The 22,481-nt window shown below is 53.5% G+C and overlaps 1 protein-coding gene across 17 annotated transcripts in view; it reads right to left on the bottom strand.

Moving 5' to 3' along the window:
• Positions 1-21,778, bottom strand: part of PCBP3 (poly(rC) binding protein 3) — a 56,220-nt gene extending 34,442 nt beyond the window's left edge. For 9 of the 17 annotated variants that reach the window (XM_051787205.1, XM_051787215.1, XM_051787220.1 and 6 more), the window contains exons 1-7: positions 20,834-21,778; positions 17,653-17,743; positions 17,456-17,566; positions 10,767-10,841; positions 9,523-9,636; positions 7,444-7,710; positions 4,979-5,069 (exon numbers count right to left, since the gene is read on the bottom strand). The gene's annotated coding sequence lies outside the window, so the exon portion shown is untranslated. Of the gene's footprint in view, positions 1-4,978; positions 5,070-7,443; positions 7,711-9,517; positions 9,637-10,766; positions 10,842-17,455; positions 17,567-17,652; positions 17,744-20,833 lie in introns of those variants that run through there. The other 8 variants (XM_051787207.1, XM_051787206.1, XM_051787212.1 and 5 more) reach the window with 8 other exon arrangements.
• Positions 21,779-22,481: the final 703 nt, after the last annotated feature.

The raw sequence follows: 22,481 nt of genomic DNA, 5'->3' as shown, positions 1-22,481 counted from the left end.
GGGAAAGCTTTTGGAGAGCAGAGCAAGAAGCCAAAATGAGCTTAGCAAGGTGAAAAAAAAATCAGATGGAGCTCTGCAAGGCAAAGTATTGAACACAGCTCTGTGCAGTTAAGTGCACAGACACAGGAAATGCTCTCCATCCACCTGAAAGTGGCTGGGAGTGACAGGTTGACTTGTAGGATCTGCAGAAGGAAACCAGGAATGGCAAAGTGGGTCTTCATAGGAGATCCAGCCAGCAGAGAGCAACCCCAGATCCTTGGGGCCAGCAAACATGGGCCCACAGGAAAGAGCTGGAGGAATCAAGGCTCTGCAGGATGGAGGAATGGCAGGAGACAGGGTCTTGAGTGAGGGGCTTAAGTTGCACTGAAGATTCAGGAAAGGAGCTTGCCCACAACCATGCCATCCTGCCAGTTATCCTTGTTTTAATCTTCTAAACATCCATGTATTTGCAAATAAAGCTCACTTCTGTTGGACAACTGCACTTAGAACCTTGACACTGAGCCAAGCCTATGGTTAGTCATGCTTTGGGAATGCACCAAATTTAGGGTTTTTCCCCCTGAGCCAAAGGACAAGGAATGGGAGCCAGGAGATGCCACCTCATAGCAGGAGATGCCACCTCACAGCAGGAGATGCCTCGATAGATTCCCCAAGGATACTCTGCCAGGGTTGTGCATCAGCTCCAAAGGACCCATATCATGCCCAAAAGATGCCAGCACAGTTGGAAACATGCCCCAAGGGGTGAGACAATCAAATATCCGTCCCCTAAGTGTCAGTTTTTAGATGCCCTTTTTTTAGGAGAACCCAAAGGACTCCCCAGAAAGGATGCTCACAGCCACAGATCCATGCTGGATGCTCATAAAGGAGAGACCACAGGGAGATGTGTGGACCTCCAAGGACAAGTGGCTTATCCTCCAGCAGTCTGAAAATGAGAGATGCAGCACTGCAAAAAGCTCCAGGCACATTCCCAGCATCCTTGTCACTTGGGGGGCAGCTGAGAGGAGAGCCCCTCCAGGGTCCCAGGAAAGCAGAAAGCACCCACTTTCCAGTACATCCTCTGAAACAGATGAGGACACAACCAGGAGCATCTCCCCACAGTGCACAGCAGCAGGCATCCTGTGGCCCCCCTTGATCCACGACCTGCCTCATTCCCCTCCTCCTCCAGACCCTGCTGGCTGCCCTGGTTTTAATCCCACAGGCAGCATCATCCCAATAATTTCCCTCCATTTTCAATCTACTTCCCTCCATTTTCAATCTACTGAGCTGAGGGCAGTCCACAAATCCCTTCATCCTGAGAGCGAAGCAATCTACTGCTTCATCTCATCCCATCTCCATCTCTCTAATCCCTGGAAACAGGGATGAGACTTGGAGCACACGGCTGCCCCAGAGGGGTCTGTCCAGGAGCTGGTGGACAGAAAGACAGGGGTCTGGGGTTGCTCTCATGAGTACCACCCAACTTCTCAAAGCACCTGGGGCACCCAGGATGATCCAGGAATGGGGGAACAGGTCTTCCCATTCCCCACAGCTGCCATGCCAGGGACATAAGGGACAGATTGGGTACAGCATCACTCTGCTGGTCCACTCCATGTAAAATGCATGGCAACCAAGCAAGGATGACAGGGGAGCCACAACCAACCCGGTCCCACAAATCCCAGTTGGATCCAGTGCTCTGCTTGTGCCATTCCTCCACAAGCCCAAACCCGCGACTTTCATCCCAGCCATAGATGTCCTTTTGGAATGGGCGACTGATGGGAGATGCGGGAAGGGAGACTCTTGTCTCTCCCTGCCCTGGAGAAGCAACCTGGCATCCCAAGTGGATCAGTGAGGGTGCAGACTAACACCATCCTTCCTTTTTCAAGCATCCATTGGCACGGGGCTGGAGGAGGTGGGGGGTGATGCCACGCCGATGGCCACGTCCTGCCTGACATTGTCCCCAGACAAAAGCACAGCGAGGAAGGAGGATGCAGGGGTGGTGTGTGACAAGGCTGCCTGGTGGCCGTGCCAGTGGAGGAGCCACGCTGCACGGTCCCCATCCCACACTCTGCAGTGGTTGCACGGTCCCCATCCCGCACTCTGCAGTGGTGCCTCTCCCCAGGTTCGGCTTGTGAGGAGGAGGAGGACGGGGGCCCTTGGCATCCGGGGGTGGATCGCTACTGTGCTGCACTCAGACTCTGACAGCAGGCTCCAAAACTGTCACTCCAGATCTGTTTTCACTTCAGCTAAACCTCAACCCCGATTAAAATCAAGGAGAGCCGCCTTCTCCTCTCTCCTTCTTCCTATGGTAGGTCCTCTGTAACCTCGGGTCTCAATGCGGAGCCAAACCCCGGCGAGGGAATGGGTGAACTGGCTCCGCTGGGAATTGGGGCTACTCCAGAAAGGGTCACAGCTGTCCCTGTCCCCAGACCTGGCCCTGGCAGTGAGGGCACAGCCACTGCAATGTGAGGCCGTGGGTCTCTGCCAAAATCCACAGGGGATATGCCACCGATGCCACGACCTGCCTCTGCCATGGGTGGTATCCAGGCAGCTCTGACACTGCATCTGTTGGGTAGAGGGGGTCTGGTGCCAGCAGGGTGCACCCACTGCCGACTGCCAGCTCATTCAGCAAACCCCAAATTAAATAAAGAAATTGAACCAGATACATGTGTGTGTGCGTGACCACAGCACCAGGATGGACGCATTCAGCAGGAAGCTGGAAAAAAGCTCAGTGCAGCCCTCACCAATTGTGGAAGCCTTTAAATTTGCTTTCCAACTCAGCTGGCCAAAAAGCAGCTGTAGAGAACTGGCAGACTCATGTCATGTGGCCTGTCCCCCACCCTCATGCTGCATGATCGGGGGGGGGGGGGGACTCAATGGCAGATGTGTCACCCTGAGGGTTTAGAAACCACCCTCTGCTTCTCCAAAGGCAGACACAGACTGGAGCCACGGCTACAAGTGCTCTGCTGCCAGTCGGATCAAGCTCATCCCAGTGTGCCGGGCATGTGTCCCCCAATGCCACAGGGAGCCACACCACTGGCAAGGTGCCCTCTCTGCTTGCTCCATGGCAAACACCCATTTTCCAAGAGGGTGCCTGGGGAAAAAAAAAATCATCCTCTGAGAAAAGCAATTCTGGGACCACCAAGACAGGGAGGGAACCAGCACCGTTGGCTGGTACCCAGAGGAGAATCCCACAAGGTGGAGGGTGGGCATCTCCCCGTGCCTGCCCCCCGGTCCCTTCTGCTGCCACCCCAAACAGGTGCTGGCTTGGTCCTCCACTGATCCCGACAACATTCCTCTTTCCTCATCCTACGCGCTAAATTCCTGCAGCTTCCTTATGACATTTTGAAGTAATCAAAATAATGTTGAAAGCATTTAAAGAGGGATTTTTCCTCCTGGCCTTTTTTCCCCCACTCCAAATGACCATTTTTTTCTTCAGAAATAAATGTCCTCTTAATTCAGTAAGATTAAAAGAACATTTTTTTATGGTTATTTCCCAAGAAGAAAAATTTGCTGTTGTATCTGAGAACACCAAAAATATTTATATAAATGAATCTACGAAAGAAGGAGGGAAGTCTGAGATTAAGAGCTTCGAAAATATTACTGAATTATTTTGGAATTTTGTATTAAGAGCAAAACCCCAGCTATTAGGAAAAAATGCCTTTTCTTTTTAATTCAGAGTTGGGTTTCTGTATCAAAATGTAGCCCAGCATCTGTCCTTGCATCTGTCAAAACAAAGGTCAATCATTTTACGGAAACTTAAACACAACGTCCTTGATCCACTGTTTCTCGTTTATTTTTAAGCAGGACGTGACTTCCAACTAAAAAAAATCAGCTTTTCTAAGACGGTTCACATTCAAAATACATTATTCCAGAAAACTCAGGTTATGAGAAAAATATATCCAAGACTATTTTTCCTTTATAAGAATGAGATGATACTTCGGGATTGATTTCAACAGCTTTTAAGTCCTCTATGACTTTTGCAACTAATATTTAATTTTTCTACTTATGAAGTAAAGATGTAACCAAAGAAAATGCAACAGAAATGTGATGATATCAGGAATTTAGGTTTCCTGAGGAAAATGGGTATCTGAGGGGTATCAGAAAACAAAGCGAGCATCACACTGAAGGATATTCCTCTCTACAAATCAAATTTCCCCGGCAAAAGGAAAAAAAAAGAATGGAAATAGCATGGGATTAAGAAATAAAACTATTTTTAAAATTAAAAATTAATGGAAGTGGAATGGAATTAAAAATCAAAATATTTTTAAAAATACTGGAAATGGAATTAAAAAATAAAGATACTTTAAAAATAATGGAAATGAAAGCAGAAGGTAAAAATAAAATGAATCAGAATTGGGGGTTTTATTGTGTTGCCAGACTAAGACATGATTAACATCTCTGTTATGTCAGTATCTGTTTCTTGAAGGCAATTCCATTTGTGCCATTCCCACCCAAGCGCATACACAAATGACACTGTCCAAAGCCTGAGCTGTAAATCACAGAATTTAGGAATAGCTGGATATTCTGGTTAGGGCAGAGATGGACTCTTCCCTATACAGGGAGACAATCTTTGACCTTAGCTGCCAGACACAGGTAAAAGGGAATTTAATTAAAAATAAAGCACATACTATGAGAACGAAAATTTTGCAAAACAAATTCACAACGATATTTGTCAAAATTTGCGAACAATATTCAGCAAAGTAATTTTCCAATGATATTTTGCAAATATCTCCTAAGACAGACTTGGAGAGCAGTCGCTAACTTAAGGGAACCCCGTTGCTCGTGCTCCGATGTCTCCCATAATCCCACCTCCCTCCGCCGCAGACTTGAATTTCCTCTACGTGAGATTCACTTAAAACTGCTCTTAAGCATTCAAAGCTCTTCCGACCCACACCAGAGCCCTAGACCCAACTCGTTCCATGGGTTCTTCCCTGATTTCCACTGGTAGGAAAAGTTGCCCGCAGCGGGTGGTCTTCCACCAAGACAATCTTTTAAATCTCCTTACCTTCCCCAAAGAGCTGCTTTCGTGCCGATTTGGCGGGAGGGGGGTCCAGACAGATGGCCAGTCTTTTCACGTTTGGAAAGGATGAAAAATGCTACAGGGGGAAAAAAATCCCAGTGATTTTTTTTTTTTTTTTTTAACTCCGCCGTTCGGCGCAGAAGGGCTCCCAACCTCATTGGTCCTGGGAGATCCACCACGTGGCTCGGAATGAAGAGCACATGACCTATTTTCTCCCAAATCCCTGGGTTTGCAGGGAAAGGGGGATGCACCCACTGCTGATGTTCTTGTCATTTCATGGGCTTTGATTTATTTATTTATTTTTATTATTTTTTTAAAGGCCACTGAGCAAATCTGGATGCCTCAAGGCGATGAGGGTGAACTAGCCAACACTTCCAACATGAAGGAGGAAGGAGCTCGGCACAAGATGAGCACCAGTGCACTGCCTGTGTGCAGGGGGAAATTTGGGCATGCTTTATAGGGTGCCTGCCCACTCACTCCAGAGACGGAGCCTCTGGGAGGGAAAGGAGGGCTCTGCTAAACCCTCCATCTCAGAGGCAGCAGCACAGTGGGAAGGACCAGGCTGAAGCCCTGCCTGCACATCCCAGAGTTCAGCTGGCTCCCTAGAGGAAGGACCAAAAGCAGTGGAGGGAGTGTGACACACGCCAGATGGGCATCTCCTGCTCCCACTGCCCCATGGCCATGCCAGCCTCAAAGAGCGTTTCAATATGTGCCCCCATAAACACTCCCCAAGCCCAAAACACAGCACAATTCTGGGGATGTTCTGCCCCATAAAGGTCCCTGAGACCTTAAAGAGCAAGGAAGACCAAGCCACAGCTCCCAGAGCCTGATTCTGACTGGTGCTTCAGGTTTCTCCTTGTCCCAGTTCTGAGCCACCACATCACAGTTTTGGTCCACAGGCCAAGCATGTCTTGTCCTTTACTCAGTGACCAGGGCAGGTACCAGCCCATCGGTGCCCAGACATTCAGTTTGGGGAAGGGAAAAGGAACTTTTGAGCCCCAGACATTCTTGTGGTTTTTTTCCATCAAATTTCAAGCCCATAGGTTCACAGCATTTAGAAGCTGCATTTTTCTGGCAAGCCGAGTCTCCACCTGGCTGTGCCTACCCCTGGCTGTGCCACTGTGCCATGACAGTGATACACCTGTTCATCTCCTCTGCCAATGGAAAGCTCCAAGGGAATCTACCTCTGGCATCAGCCCTTGGATGTCAGCGATGTCACTTCTGCAGAGCAGCCACCCCATCACCCAAGGGCTCAAGCCCTTCTTATCCAGGCATAACACCTAAGGCTTGGGTTTTGGTGAAACAGCCATGGCCACCTCCATCCCTTCTTAGTGCTACCACCATCCCAGATGTTGGTTCTTCCTTGCAGATGTTCCCCCTTCACAGCTCTGCACAGGGGTGGGAAGGCATCAGGAGCACAGCCCCTAATTCCAGGTTCTTCCCAAGGATGGACTGCCTCACCACGCTGTTCCCAAAACCGCAAGTAAAGCTAAAAAATGCCCCAAAAAGTGTGAAGAAGCGCAGAGTTTCCCCCAAATCCTCTCTGTCTTGGAAGGTCGTGCTTCTCCAGCTACCAGCCAGACCATGGGGCATTTAATTCCAACAAATATAGATTGAGGGAGAAACTTTCCACACTCAGATGCAAACTACAGACCCAGCGCAAAGCATTCGGCTTGCTGCTTCCCTCTCCCATGTTTTCCAATCGCCAAGGTGCAAAGGAGAGAAGAAACCTTAGCAGCCCGGCCTAGTGAAGGGTGTCCCTGCCCACGGCAGGGGATTGGAACCAGATGATCTTTAAGGTTCCTTGCAACCCAAAACATTACATGATTCTGTGATTCCATGAACCCCCCCCCCCACCTTCCAGCCCCGTCCTCCTTCCCCAGCGATGGATGCCCAGCTAAAGCTGACTCCCCAGTAATCTTCCCAATAATTATATAATAGAGAGGCAGGTGGATAAATCATTTCAGGCCGCTGCGCTGATAGAAAGCAAGCTGGATTAAAAGATCAGAACAAGCAATACTTAGATTAAAATGGTTTGTTATTTTCAGCTGCGGGGAAAAAAATCTGTGGCTAAAGCACGGAAGATGTGAAGGGAAGGTGTATCATCTTCCTTTCCCCAAAACCCAAGCTTTTTACGTATTAAGCAAGACGAATTCTAAGTTTCCAACCTAAAATGAGGTTTTGCTTCCTAACGGGTCAAAAAAATACAATTTGGCAGTTTATGTGGCATTTTAGCTAAAGATTAAGAGCAGCGCAGAGACGATTCAAGTTATATTTTGCCCACATTAAGACATCAGACCCCTTAAACCAGGAGAGTCAGTGCACAGCTTGGCAGATAACGTCACTACCTGCTAAAAACATGACTCCTGGCATTATGGGCAGCAACACATTTGCCTTGTTCTGTGCCTCCCCGCACCCCCGAGCTGATGGCAGGCAGATGCCAGGCTTACCGGCAGCAGAGAGGTGGCGGTGGCAGCTGGGAGAAGCCCTTCAGACAGCGGGGCAGCTCTCTTCGGGGACCTATATGTTGTCCCCCTGGCCTCCAGCAAGGTCGGTGGCCTGGGGTGCCACACTCTGACTGATGGCTTTGGAAAGGCGTGAAGGGGAGGCAGGAAAAACAGGGTGAGAGCGGGAGCTGGCGCTGGGGCTGAGCTCTCCGCAGGGCATGGCACTCATCAGCCGCGTCCCGGATCGATGAGTGAGCTCTGCTCGTTCACCTTCAAGTTCAGATTAAGCAGAAGGGTCAAACTGGGAAATGGTTTGCCACTGGAGAGCACAGCCCCATCACCACACTGCAGCCTCGTGTCACAGCCTTTTCCCTTGCCAGAATAGGCAATTTCCACCCCAGCACCCCACAGCATCTCCAGCTTCCAGCATCAGCAGTGACTGCTCACTCCATCACATGGAGGGGAGATGGAGCAGCAGCAGTTTTCCCAGTGTAAAGTGGTCTCCAAAAACAGACTCACAGAATATACTTGAGTTGGAAGAGATCCACAGGGATCGAGTCCAGCTCCTGGCCTGGCACAGGACAACTCCAAGAATCCCATCATGTGTTTTTCCAGGTGTCCCTCCCACCTGGAGTTTTTCTATAAAATAGTCATGGTACCACACACACACAGTCTCAGTCTTGAGTTCCGAGGATGAAATCCCAAGGGGCAAGAAGTCCAAGACACAGCATTGAGGGGGGCTTGGACAGAGCCAGGCACCAGGCTTCTCTCCCACCTGTGGATATGGGAGAGGGGCCGGGACACAGGTCTGGGAGAAGAGATGGGATGTTGGACAGGGATCATGAGAAGGTAGAAAAATTATGTCAGAGAACCTCCTGGAGGGAGGTGAGAGCTGCAGGATGTTGTGATGTTCACCCAAATGAACAGTAACTTTAACAACTACTTATTGCAAAAAAGTGTCTTCACTAAAGCCAGAGAATAAAATGCATTTGCTGGACAGTTTGGAGACTTGGTCCCAGACTGGATGCTGAGCTGCCCCGGAAAAGACATGTCCCGGTTTTCCTGGGGTTGGTAGTGGGGGATCCCTTCCCCAAGACTTGCTATGCCAGCAAGCAGGGAAGAGACAGGGACCTCCAGGGATGCACTCCCAAGTGCATCCTTCCTTCAGCTCATGGCTTTCAGGCCACCCTCCAGCCCAAAAATCCCTCTACGGATGGATGTGTTTGTAAGAGGATGCTCATAGCAAGCCGGAGCTGCAGACAGAGACCTCATGACCAGACATAACCAGTATCCCCCACATCACCAGACCATGGATAAACCTCCTCACAGTTTTTTTGGCAAGTTCTACTCTTGCTGCACCTTACTGGGTCACCTGCAGCTCCTCTGAGAAACCTCCATCCCCTTTTCTAAAACACACCATCCTGTCGCAGGTGTAGGGTGTTGCTCTGGCCAGTCTCTCCCAGGGTTTTACGTGCAGAAAACAGGAATAAGTGACACTTTTAAAAGGAAAAAGGGAGAAAAGAGAGGTGGATTTCTCTGCTGCTACAACATTTCTGCTTTATGGAGCTGTCTTTTCCCCCGGAGACGCGTGTCCTCCTCTTCGCTAATGGAAAATGTTGCCCCGACATCCATTCGTGCCAGTCAATGCCTGGGACAACATGATGGCCCCGGGCCAACACGGATCTATTTTAGTCACAAAAGCAGAGTGGCTGATGAAAATCACTCTGCCTATGCACTTCCCAGCTTAGCTCTTTAGCTGGTTTTAATGGAATGACCAACATGGTGGAAAGCAGGCAGCAAGGGCAGAGACAGCAGGATGGGAGACCTGCAGAGACGGACGAGAGAGGCCCAGCATCCTCCCTATTTTATAGCCTAAGGGAGCTGCAAAGACCCTTTCCAGGATTTTCCCAGAGAAGCTGCGGCTCTCCCATCCCTGGAAGTGTTCAAGGCTGGGTTGGACGGGGCTTGTGGAAGGTGTCCCTACCCATGGCAGGGGAGTAGAACAAGACGGTCTTTAAGGTCCCTTCCAATCCGAACCATTTTGGGATGCTCTGATTTTGAAAGAGACTGAACTGACCTTACCTTACCCTGCAGGATGGCCTTGAGCTCCAAAGTGATTCCTGGGAGGGTCTGGCTGCACCAGAAAAGGGCATGCTGAGAGCTGGGGTGGGGAACCCAGCAGTCCACGGCCTGGGCCTGCAGACCAGGACATGGCAGAGGTTAGCACAGCACAGAGGAAGGACACCCAACAGCTGCTTAATGTGAATTTCAGAGAGAAGTAAAACATAGATTGGGTTTAGGAGTGGGGGTAAAATGATCAGGAGCATCACCTCCAGGTTGTGTTTGAGGTAGGTAAGCCCCACCTAATATTTTTCTCTACATTCCAAACAGGTTTGGGCAGATCCTCAGAGTCCATCAAGTGAAATCATCCAAAGCGCTGCTCTGTGGAGGAGGGGATGCCTGGGATCCCCCAGGTGAACACAGCCCAGTGGTCCACCCAGAAATCCAACCGTGATGGAAATCATCCAGCATGTTTCAGTGACATGGGGTGCCGGGTTATTTTTAATGCTGTATCTGTGCTGCTGCTTCCAATAAGTTAACTGGGGCATGCACTACCCGTCAATACAATCAATGGAGCAGCCTGAGCTGCTAATAAATCGAGTGCCAGAGGGCAGGAAAGTCTCTCCATTGCCTAAAATATTCCCTGGGCAGTAGGGTGGGTGAGCAGCAGACCCCACTCCTTGCTTGGACTTGGTGCTGCTCTTAATGTGCCGAGGCAGCTTGTGTGTTAACAGGGAAAATCTTCCTCTTCCTGGTGACTCAGCAACCTCTGTGCTCGTCCCCAGTGACCTGGGCACTTCCCTGCTATGGGAAGGAGCCTGGCAGTGGGAGGGGAGCCCATGGGACCTCCTGAGGTCAGTCTTCAGTCCTGCTGATGCTCATAGCAGTGTCAGCACTAAGATCAGAGCAGGTTGCCCAGGGCTTTATCCCTTTTGGGGTTGAAAACCTCCAAGGATGGAGACTACGCAGCCCCTTTCAGCGACCAGCTGTCCTCAGAATTCCATATTTTTTCCCTAAAACATCCTATAGGTCTCTCCATGTCCTCCAAGGTAGCGGCTGCATCCCCAGCTGGTGTCACCTGCAATCAGGACACATCCCAAGATGGACCTTGAGATTCCTCAGGGTTCACTCCTCTCCACTGAACCTACACAAGCCAAATAGGTTTTGAATCCCCCTAACTGTCACAATTGTAACATCCTTCCCCATGGACTCTGGCCAAAAAAAAAACAAATTAGAAGGGATGGAAAACCCAAAGTGTGACTCACCGTTGGAGGAGCCGCAGGGACAGGCCAGGGATCCCGTGGGGCTGTGGGTCAGCAGTGGAGGTGGCAGGGAAGGATCTGGAAGACAGCACATCTCAACAGCCTGAGGTGCCCAGCCAGTCCCACCCTCCAGAATGAACAAGAGCATCCTGCCAGCACTGCTGCTGTGGCCGAGGGCAACATGAGGAACAGGGAAGCACAAAGGGAAATCAGCCCGGAACAGAGGAAACCTCAGTAATTGCTTTATTCCAATCAGTACAAATTGCTGGTCACTGATTTCAGGATTGAGAAAAAGAAGGAAGAATCCTGACCATTGTACTAGCTTCATCAATATTACCCATGCACAAGGGGGCTCAGACAAGGATCCAGGATGCTGGAAGGACAAGGCATTGCAAGGAAACCCCAAGCCTTCTCCCCACTGCCAGTGTGGGCATAGAGCAACAACCCACAGCCCACAAATACACGAGGGAAGAGATTGTATTTGTCTTCCAGGTCATAGGTTTGAGTTTATCCCAAGTCAAGGCTTAAGCAACCAGGGAATGCAGCATTAAGGAATTTGTCAGCAGTTTTCTTAATCAAATCTTGGTCCATCTCCCAGCAGCTCTGCTCCTTCTTATGTTACACTCCTTCCTCTCTTCCACCACAGGCTGCAGGGTGAGATCCCAGCCATGAGCCCATGGTCCTGAACCCACAGTCCTGAACCCACGTGGTGTTCCCTGTGATTAAGGTGCAGGTCACCTGCAAGTACACCTGTACCTGTGTCTCCCAGAGGACTGGTGCCATGCTGGGACAACCTCACTTCCAGCAGGGGGAAAGAGTGATCCTCAGGTAACCCACAAGCAGCCTCCAAGCAGAAACCTCAGCACTGCAAAGCACATCTTGGCCATGGCTGCTTCAAGCATCCTCTGACATCTCCAGTGGGGCTGTTTCCAGAAGCTTCTACTGGGCACAGTCACCCAGCAGACGTGGATATGGATCTCTGTCAACTGCCTGTGTCCCCACATCACACAGCAGTGGCTCCTTGCTCATCAGTGACCAGTGCAAAACACTCAGGAATTGTCTTAAAAGGCATCATGAGATGGACAAGAAACATTTGGGCTGCTGGCGGAACCAACATCCTCACCACCAACTCCCAAATCCTCTCTCCAGCATGGCCAAAGCCCCTGCAGTTCGTATCTGCCCTGAGAGTACAAGCAAAGGGGTAAATTATATTTTTTTCCCTGGTTGTTCACTTCAGTGAAGCACGCATTGGTGCTGGGAGAGGCACCAGCAAGCTTATCCCACCAAAAGCTTTTCATCTCCTGATCCATGGTGGTGGAGAGCATGGCTCCATCCCTGCACGACCAGTTTGCCTGCTGGCTTTCATGGACTATGTCCCATCAGGAAATTTGGTCAGCAATGTTCACAAGAGTCACTCGGGATGCTGAAAGAGTAATTTCTGAACAGCAGAACATCCAGATCCCAGCAAATCCCACCTATTGCTCCCAGGTAAAAGCACCTGAGGACATAAGGAATTTAGTCTTGGATGGGAAAGGAGGAAACACAGAAACACGGACAAACCTACAAAGAGGGTTTGACCACATGGCATCAACAGGATGCCAAGTTGAAGGAAGTGTGTGTGCTTCCTGCTCATGCCCAGCCTCTAAGGTGAGCTGACAGGTACTTCCATGTGGGAGCAGGTCCCACGCCTGATCCTACAGGACTGTGAAAAATCCCTGCTTTTGCTCAGGCACGGTAGGATGCCCTATTCTACCATCCCAAATACCAGCAGGTTTTCCCATATCCCCTTCTCCATACCACTCCCACTTCCCAAAAATACCAAAGCCTGTTCCAACACCCACCCTGCCTCTCCTTCAAACTCAAGACTCCAGCTTACCCTCACCGGTGAGTTCTTGGCCCTCTATGCCCATTGGGAACCTTCCTTGGGATATCTGGGACCATTGGGCACCTGTGTGAGGTCCAAGTTCCACAGAAAGCACAGAGAGCTAGGAGCTGTCCTCTGGCTTTGCTGTGACCCTCCAGGGAAAATTCCAGGTCTTTGGGAAGAAATGCTGTGCAGTGGTGAGGGATGGCTGGAATGGGATGGGGATGGGAATGGCTGGGATGAGATGAGATGAGATGAGATGGGATAGGGATGGGATGAGGTGAGATGGGAATGAGAATGGGATGGCAACGCTGGGATGGGATGAGATGTGATGGAATAGGGATGGGATGGGGACAGGGCTGGTACAGGACAGGATGGGATGGGATGAGATGGCGTGGGGATAGGACGGAATAGGATGGAATGAGACAGAATGGGATGGAATGGAGATGGGATGGGGCTGGGACAAAATAGGATGGGATGGGGATGTTCTCCCACCATATCACCAAAGCCTGAGCTATAGCACACCCTACAGATGGGAACATTAGTGAGATGGTTCCATCTGCATTGTCCCCCCCAGGCTGCCAGCCCCCTTCATGTTGGAGAGGACCCTGCTTCCATCCATTTGGGATGCAGCAGCCCTCGCATCGCCAGGATCTGCTTTGTTCTGCCGTTTGGGGTTTTCAGCACCGCTGCTCATGGCGCAGGGGAGAGAACGATCCTCCCCTGACCTGTGTTCCCATCATCCACCTTCCCGGGTGTTTTACGCAGACAGGGGCAATGATTTTAATGTCCCAGTGAACAAGCTGTCGGGATGCATCAGCCTCAAAGGGCAGACCTGATTCAGAGCTGGCTTCTCCTCCCAGGCACTGCCTGGGCAAGGAAAACCAATTCCAGCTCTGCGCACACGCACACACACACACACACACACATGTGCCACTGGTGCCTGTGATTTTCTGGCCTTTTAACTAAAAATCCTTGAAAACCCCACTGCTGAAGAGGGGGAGGCAACGAGGCCGGGGCAGGGGGTCGGAGATGAGGTGCCGCCGGGCAGGCAGAGCGGGCAGCCCTGCAGGCAGAGCCGGAGTGACGTGATGGGACCTGAGCGCTCCGAAGCCGTCAAGAGCCTGGGCAGAGATGAGCTGAGAAAAGCCGTGAGTGGAGCTGACATCTGCCCCCTGGGCGGGTACCTAATGAGCGGAGACATTGTCCATTTGGGGAGATGAGGTAAAGTTAAAAGATTTCCGAGCTGACACCTGGCAGCCTCCATCGGTATTCCGGGCGAAACAGCAAGGGAAGGAAAACGGAGACGGAGGGCTGAAACCGGTCACCCCCGGGCTCCACAGGGGTGGGTGAGCTGGATGGGGATGGTGTTGGCATCTCAGCATCTCATCTACGTTGCCCAAATCTCCCCTGTTTGTGATTTTCTGCCAGGTTAGAAGAGAAACTGGTGCTTTCTGGGAGGTGGGAGGGGTCTGACAGGGTCCCATGTGGCCCCATTCCTGATGAAAAGGCAGCAGCATGGCAGGGAGCACATTCCTGGGTCTAGCAGCATATCAGAGTTGCTCTCGGCTGGGATCTGGGCATGGGCTGCTGTGTCCCCAGGGTCCCTACATCCTGGGAGTCGGATGGCACTGAGCAATGCCCCAGCCCCCAACATCACCCAGCAGCTCCCTCCCGCCACTTCCACAAACCTAGTTCAGTCAGTCCCTATAAATCCAGCCTCCCTAAGCCCACTTGTCACCAGCTCTTTCCTAACTCACCTCCAGCCTCTTTGCTACCCATCACCTTCAACTGGTGCCTGGTGACAAGACAGGAGCGACGGAGCAGGAGAAGGGAGAGCCTTGTATTGCCCCTATTGCCTCCCAGTTTTCCCTCCTGGGAAAACCTGGCTCTGAAAGTACCTGTGAGCCAGCAAACACCTCCATTTCCCCCACATCCCCAGCAGTGTGGGAAAATCCACACTGAGACGCTCTCCTCCCCACCCACCTGCCTGCTTTCCCAAAGGCCAAATGGATTTAGAGGGAAATCATCTCTTTGGGACTCTCCTGGATGAAAGGGGAGATCCTGAAGCATCCTCAAGGCTTTCCACCAGCCTAAAAAGCAGCTTAAAAAACCTGCCATTACTCCGCATGGTTTTCATCAGCTCCATCAACACTCTTGGGTTTAAACCCCATTCCAAGCAGGACTTTCACCTGCTCCAGGGATTTTTGCTCCTTTCCAACAGATATAGCCAGAAATGCCCAAAACAGGGTGCAACCCTTTCCCTGGGACGCCTGGGAGAGGAAACAGCAGCTGGGCTCTGGCTGCTCCTCCCTGGCACGCGCTGATCCACTGGGTTCGAGCAGATGGAGCAGCTGCAAATCCCCCCATAAGCCAGGGAAGGGACTAATCTCCTAGAGGACAAATCGGTTGGTGAGTGGGGGAAGCCTGACATTCCACCTTTTCCTCCCTCCGCAGGCAAAGGCAAACCCAGCAGGGGTCCCAGAGGGCTCCCAGCATCCCTGAGGGCAGAGGAGGCAGCGCTGGGGCTTTGGGTACTTGCTGGAGTCCTGGTTTGGGGACACAGGTCCCAGCAAGCTAAGCCTTAGGTGCCCTATGCAGGGAGACACAGCAACTGGTGTATCCTTGAGGAAAACCACATCTGGTGAGCTCTTAAAACTTCCAAAGTGCTCCCCAGACACAAAAGGCTGAAACTTCTTCAAGACTGAGAGGTCCTTGGTGGGCACAGGAAGCTGGAGGAGCAGCCAGGGGTAGGAGACAGACCATGCACAGAGGAATCCCTGGTCCTTCCTCACTGTTGGAGAAGGATTAGGTCCCTTGGAGTGGGCTAGTTCAGATCCTCAGGATGGGACCTGGAGAACCAAACATGCTCCCTCTAAAAGGATTAGGAGTGATGTAACGTGCTGATATCACAGCACTTGTGTCAGCACCGAGCCCCACAGCAGATCCCACCAGGGACATCACCCACAGCCACGCTGACCCTGCATCCTTCAGAAGAGTGTTTCTGCCCAGAAGACCCCAAAACAGAGGTCAGCCCAAGGACACACAGCCTGGGCCTGCTCCTGCTCCTGGGGCCATCCATAAGCAGCCAACTCTCTCCACCTCATTTTCCTTCTGCACCAGAGGCCACGGAGAGCGAGGAGATCAGCAAATTTGGTGCCAGCCCCTGTTCTTCTGGGTTGTGTTGTTTTATCCTTTCATCCTTTTTTTCTTCCCTTGCTTAAGGGCTGGAAAACTCCTCCTGCGTGCTCTCAAGGGATAAATGTCTCACCAGATATCATCAGCTCTACTCAGAAAACTCTGAGGTGGGAGAGCGGATGAGGACGGGCATGATAGCTCTCAGAAATGCTTGGAAGGAGAATGCTGCAGCCCAGGGAAAGGATGGAGAACGTACAGGCTGGGATGTGTGGCATCTGGGTATGGACTGCACCCTGATTCTTGGATGGAGGAGCACAGATGGCCAGCAGAGCCTGGTGAAACCCTGGATGAGGTGTAACACCCATCAGCATGGCACAGCATCACTCTGCCCCTTCCCTGGGGAACCACACCTCCCTGGCACATGCAAGTGAATGTCCTGGGAGAGAGAGGGTGAGCCATCGGTGTGTCCCTGGGGACCACGGCCACTCAAGCTGTGTGGTCAAAAACAGGTAACTTCCAAGTCCCTCACTCATCCATCCCCATGTCCTCGAGGGGGAATTTTGGGAAAATCCCAAAATTTTCTTTGGGGATCCCCCAGAAAAACACATTTTCCAGGTGGGGAAACTGAGTCAAAGAGGAAACCCCCATGGAGAGGCTTGCCTGCCCCATGGAGACACACCATCACAGGGAAGGGCTTTGTTTCCCAGATATTCTGGGGTCCCAAAACCATTGCCTTCATGTTATCAATCCAGTAAAAGCCTTTAAATAGGGAATAATTTCCTTATTTTAAGGAAATACGGAGGCACAGTGAGTGAGTATCTCTGAAGGTCTCTGGTCCAGCTCCTGCCCCAAGCAGGGTCACTCCAGAGATGGATTAGGCTGCCTACCATGAAATAATTCCACCCTGAAACCTCAAAACTTCTTCCAAGCCCTCAGTTTTCTGCCCGCACAAAAGGGAGGAGACATTCCCTGGATGCCCTCACCCACTGTCATCACCAAAAGTCCTCATTTTCATCCTTTTAGGAGCACAACAGGTAGCAGGGACCTCATCATAGATCATCCAGCTTCCCAACATCACCTGGATAAAAGGAGACTACCCCATGGTGGTGCCCACAGTGATTATGCCCGTGGTGGTGTCCCCATGTCCCCTGTGCCCACGGTGTCGATGTCCCCATGCCCATGATTGTCTCCCTGGGCCCATTGCAGTGTTCCCATGCCCCCTGTGCCCATGGTGGTGGTTTCCCCATGCCCACATTGATGGTATCCTCATGCCCTGTGCCCCCTGTACCCATGGTGGTGATGTACCCCTGCCCAGGGTGGTAATAGCTCCATGCCATGGCTGTATCTTCATGCCCACAGCAGTATCCCTGTGCCCCACAGGTCATGGTAGCGACGTAACCACGCCCACAGCAGTGTCCCCATGCCCACAGTGATGGTGTCTTCATGTCCCCATGTCCATGGAAATGCCCACAGTGACAATGTCCCCATGTTCCCATGCCCACAGAGATATCCCCGTGCCCACAGTGATGATGTCCCCGCGGTCACAGTGGTATCCCCATGCCCACAGCAGTGTCCCCATGCCCCCCCTGTACACGGTGGTGATGTCCCCATGCCCACAGTGATGGTGTCCCGTGGCCATGGTGATGCCCCCATGCCCCCCCTTACACAGTGGTAATGTCCCCATGCCTACATTGATGTTCCTGCACCATGGTGGTGGTGTCCCCGTGCCTGCTGAGGTCACACACCACCCCTTGGCAGCACGGAGCCGGTCTGGAATGGCCTTGCCACCAGCCTGTGTGACCTGTGCCGGGGAGGAACATGCCACCATCACACAGGAGTCCCCTGGACAGCCGTGGACCCGTGGTGGGGCCATTCCTGCCTTCTTACCCCCGGAGTCGGTTCCTCGCGCAGCACAATGTGGAGGCACATCTGGTGGTGTTGGGAAGGTGGAGGTGCAGCTGGGCAGGTGGCTCTTTCCCTGGGGAATAAAGGGATGAGAGTCAGGCTGTTATGGGGCAAAAGCAGCCTCCAAACAACGTGTCCTGATGCCCCAACAGCAGGTCCTTATCCCGGGGACACCCACACATCTCCGTGCTGGAGATGTCATCACCCCAGTTCCCTAAGGATTCCCTAAGGACGAGCAGGTCCTAGATGAAGCTTTTCCCCACCCAGCTGACCAGAGCCCGCTGAGGCACTTGGATTTTCAGGAAATCATCACCTTGTGCTGGGAAAGTGGGGACAAGAGAGTTTGCTCCTTGGTGGCAGGGATTCATGAGTCATCCTCCAGCCGCTGCCCTTGAAACAGAGCCAGAAAAGCTTTTACCCAAAGCAGCCAGCAATAGGATACCAGAGCTAGAGCTCCAGGATTAACCCTTTCCTGGGAGAAGCTGGCTGGCTGCCCTCCCTTGCAGATCCTTTCTCCACCTCTGGTCAGTGATGAGTTTCCCCACTGTGTGCACCCATCAGGTTGGTGGATATGATGCCAACACTCCCCTGGCAAGGCCGGGGAGAGGGGCATGCCATGAGACCCCAGTGCTACTGCTGGACTAAATGGGGTTGGAAACACATGCCCCCCACCTGGGGAATGGCATTTCTCTTCCACATGTCCCATCACAAAGCCTGCCCAGCAAACGGGACAATGTTTGGGGTTCACCAAAGGGAAAAAGCAACTAAAAAAAAAAAAGGTGAAAAATTTAAAGCACTTTGTTTCGCTGCTTTGGGGGGAAAGCTCTTGATTCCTGCACTCCTGAGTCCTTGCTTCATTTAGGAACCTGCCAACTATCCATAGTTCTGATGGGATCCCCATTGATCAGTGTGCCAAGTCTTGATAGGCTTTCCCCAAAATAGGGGGAACCAGCCTGTTGGAAAATCTCATATTCCCTCCTTGACAGAAAACAGGTGCCTGTGGAGGACAGGTGGGAATTTCTGTGTTACAAGGAGCATTTCTCCCTTGCAGTCAGACAGGGAGGTGACAGCACCCACCTTTCCTGCCAGCCTGATGAAAATGGACCTAGTTCTACAATGTGGAAAGGTGGGAGCCTCAACCCATGGCTGTGCCCATGGGCACGAGCATCACTGAGCTGGGACAGGGTAGGAGGATGAAGGATGCTCCTTGCCCTGAGCTGGGAGTGAAGGTCCATCCAGGGACACCATGCGTGCAGGGCTGGCTGCAGCAGCCCAACCTCCCTGTGCAGGGCCCCAAACAAGCCCAGGTTCTCCTGGGGCCATTGTAAGGAAAAGGGAAAGGTGCTGGGAGTTACACTGGTACCCACTAACCTGGGCTGGAGCCTCCTGCCACAGCCCCATGGATCCAGGGCTCTCCACAGGGAGCCAAGCATCATTTGACCCACCCCAGCAGCCTGGCAGCAGTTTCAGCACCTGCATGGACCTGCCCTGAACGTTTAAATCAAGCTCAGACAGGGATTTCCCTCTCGCATCTTCCCACGGGCCACTGCGGAAATGCTCCTAGAAAGCACAGATTAGGTCACAGAGATTTTAGGTGCTTTTTTCACCTCCCACGGGGTTCTCCATCCCCACTCTGCTTCCTTACAGTCTGCACTGGGGGCTGCTATCCATCCCCTCCATCCGCAGGGATCCCTGTCCACCTCCCAGCCCACCCAAGACCCTGGGTGCAGTGCCTGGTGTATCTCCTACCAGGACAACTCACTCCCTTGCTACTGCATCCCTCAGGATGCACAGATGCTCTCTCACAAGCATGAAGAGCATGAACCGTCTGCAGCTGGAGGCCTGGAAATCCTGGGACACCTGCCCCGTGCCACCTTCACCCCAAACCCTGAGCACCATGGGAGTCCCTGGGGCATCACGGTCCCGAGTTGCCCCACCTGTCCTGGGTTCTCTGGGCACAGGGCTGGGGGGATGCCCTGCAGCACAAGGCTCTGCAGCATTCCCAGGGGGCCATGCAGCATCCGCACAGGGTGGGGACACTCTGCAGCGCAGCCGATGCTGGAGGATGCTGCACAGGGCTGGGCTGCTGCAAGGATGGGGCAGCAAGGTCTCACCCAGACCCTGGGAGGGCTCGCTGGGAGGAGATGGGCAATAAATGCTGCCCCAGGATCAAGATCTGAATAAACTGACCCCTCGAGCCTGCTCCATGTGGAATAGGGGTGAGGAGAGACGATGGGTCCAGTAGGGAGGGGCAGCAACCCCAGTGCAGGGCATCATGTGCTCCCTTGAGGCACATACTGATGAACCAGCCCAGTGATCTAGTGGGTGGCATCCATGCCCATAGCAGGGGGGTTAGAATCAGATGGTCTCTAAGGTCCCTTCCAACCCAAACCATTTTGTGATTCCATGATTCTATGATGATTCTAATTTTGGAGGAAGAACACAAAGTCCTGGCTGGGGAACTGGGCTCCCAGGAGATGATTTGCCCAGCCACAGGGGAAGTTGGGAGGCCTGGGACCCCTTCCTCCCCCCAGCACTGGTGGTGCTCGGTGACCAGCACGCCTGGAGCCTGGGCTCATAAATGACCACAGCCTGACACTAGTGGGACCCTGTGGATGCTCACACCCGAAAACCAGTAGCCAGGGGTCAGAAACACCCACTAGACTGACACTGATGGGACCCCACAAGATGTTCCCTCCCAAAAGCCATGCAGCACCCCCATCGTCACCCATCCCCATGCACACTTCTCCCTGCAGTGGCGAGTGGGGGTGTTTGGAAAGATGCTCCCCTTGGAGACCCCCACTTGTCCCTGGGTGGAGACAGCACTTTGGGTTTGTTTCGGCAGAGCCAGGGAGCATCCCAAAGCTGGGAGCCAGGGACCGAAAACTCCAAGCAGCCTCGAAGAGCCGCCCAGCCGGGGCGGTGGCAGCGCACGGGGGGAACACCTGGGGACGGGGGGACACGGGGGACTGGGTCGGTGGGTGCACGCCCTCCCGCTTCCCGGAGTGATGCCGCACCGGGAGCCGCCTCGTCCCGCTGCTCCCACTACCACACTCATCCGCTTCTCCGCGTGGGGGACCCTCCACCCCCGCTCCAGGTACCGGGGTGCCGGGGCAGCCCCTCTGGCACCGGCAGCTCCGTCCCGGGGAAGGAGAAGCCCTACCTGTGTCCGGACGGACCCACGGACGGGCGGACAGACGGAGGGAGGGCTGGGGCAGGGGTGGGGGAGCAGCAGGGGCGGCGGCAGCCGGAGCCCGGCGGGTGCGCCCAGCCCGGCCCCCAGCCGTGCCCAGCCCCCCCGGCTCTGCCCGGCCCCCCGACTTCCTGCCCCTGCCCCGTCCCTTCCCTTCCCAGTTCTAGTCCCTGCCCCAGTCCTTCCCTTCGCCTGTTCCTGGTCCAACCCGTGCCCTATCCCATGACTTTCCTTTCCATCCCTCGCCCCAGACATTCCTTTCCCTGCATCAACCCTTCCCTTCCCAGCCCCTGCCCCAGTCTCTACTTCCTTCCCTTCCCGCCCCAGCTCCGGCCGCAGCCCTTCTCGGACTCTGCCCTAGCCCAGCCTTTTCCTTCCCTGGCTCTACCCCAGCTACTCTCCTACCCCAGCTGTTGCCCCTGCCAGGTCCCACCTCCTGCTCGTGCCGCATCCCACACCCCTGTCCCTATCCAAACCCCTGCTCCCGTCCCTTACCCAGTCCCTGACCTCCCCCTGTCCCTGCCCTTCTCTGGCCCGGCTCTGCCCCTGCTCCAGCCCCTGCCCATGTCACAGACCCTGCTCAAGCCCCAGCCCCTTCCCCAGCACCAGCACCAGCGCCCTGTCCCAGCCCCTGCCCCAGCCGTTTGTGCCCCTAAACCTGCTCCTCCCCAGCCCCTGCTCCTGCCCTAGCCCCTTCACTGCCCTCCCCCTACTACAGCCCCTGCTTTTGCCCCTAAACCTGCTCTGCTCTGTCCCTACCCAGCCCCTGCCCTGGAATGGCTGTGTGGGGGTCCCAGGTGACACTGCTTAGGGTGATTGCCCCAGGGCGGTGACAGTGGCATTGCCCGGATGCACAGCATCACTCTGGACCCCCACCCTGAGGTGTTCTTGTGCCCAGATCCTGCTGCATATAAGTAAGGGACCTTACCCTGCCACCATCCTGGCGATCAGGGATGGAGACACAGATCCCACTTGCCCCGGAGAGGTGCAGGGTGGGGACAGAGAGCTGTCGGACACGTGGTCTGGCCACCCTCCCTGGGACCAGCTGGGGGGCTCAATGGGACTGGAAGCCTCTGGGTGGGAATATCGCAGGCTGGGGTGCGGCTGCCTGGACCCCTCACAGCCTGGGCGGGGGCGGGGAGGGGTGCGTGGGGGTGGGTGGGTGGGTGTGTGTGCGCGCGTTACGGTCTCCGGACATCTGGGATCCTGCTGCCGCACTTCCAGGCAGGAACATATAAATATTTCAGCGGTATAGCCGAGCCCTGTCAGGTTGCATTTGCTTTTGGCAGGGTGAGTGCTGGGAGAGGGGGAGGAAAGGCGGGGAGAGAAGATGCCCTTGGACGATGCTCTCTGAAGATGCGTCATCTCCCGGGAGATGGGGCACCAGCTCCGGGACCCGATTCTCGAGGGGCGCCACCTCCACTTGGCTCCCCTTCTACGGATGCTCTTCCCTTCGGGAGAATTGCAGGGCCGTAGTTCCTGATGGCCGGACTCACCCCATAAGCAAATCTTGGGGGGCTTCTGCCAGGCTGGGCGGGGGGGGGGGATGATGAGAAGATTGGAGAATTTTGCTTGGAGCACAGCAGGCAGCGGCGCGTTCAGGACTCTCTGGGATGTG

The sequence above is a fragment of the Manacus candei genome, unplaced genomic scaffold, assembly GCF_025592945.1.
Source record: "Manacus candei isolate 608988 ecotype Guabito, Panama unplaced genomic scaffold, ASM2559294v1 h1tg000023l, whole genome shotgun sequence".
NCBI lineage: Eukaryota > Metazoa > Chordata > Aves > Passeriformes > Pipridae > Manacus > Manacus candei.
This window is presented reverse-complemented; position numbering and strand designations above follow the sequence as displayed.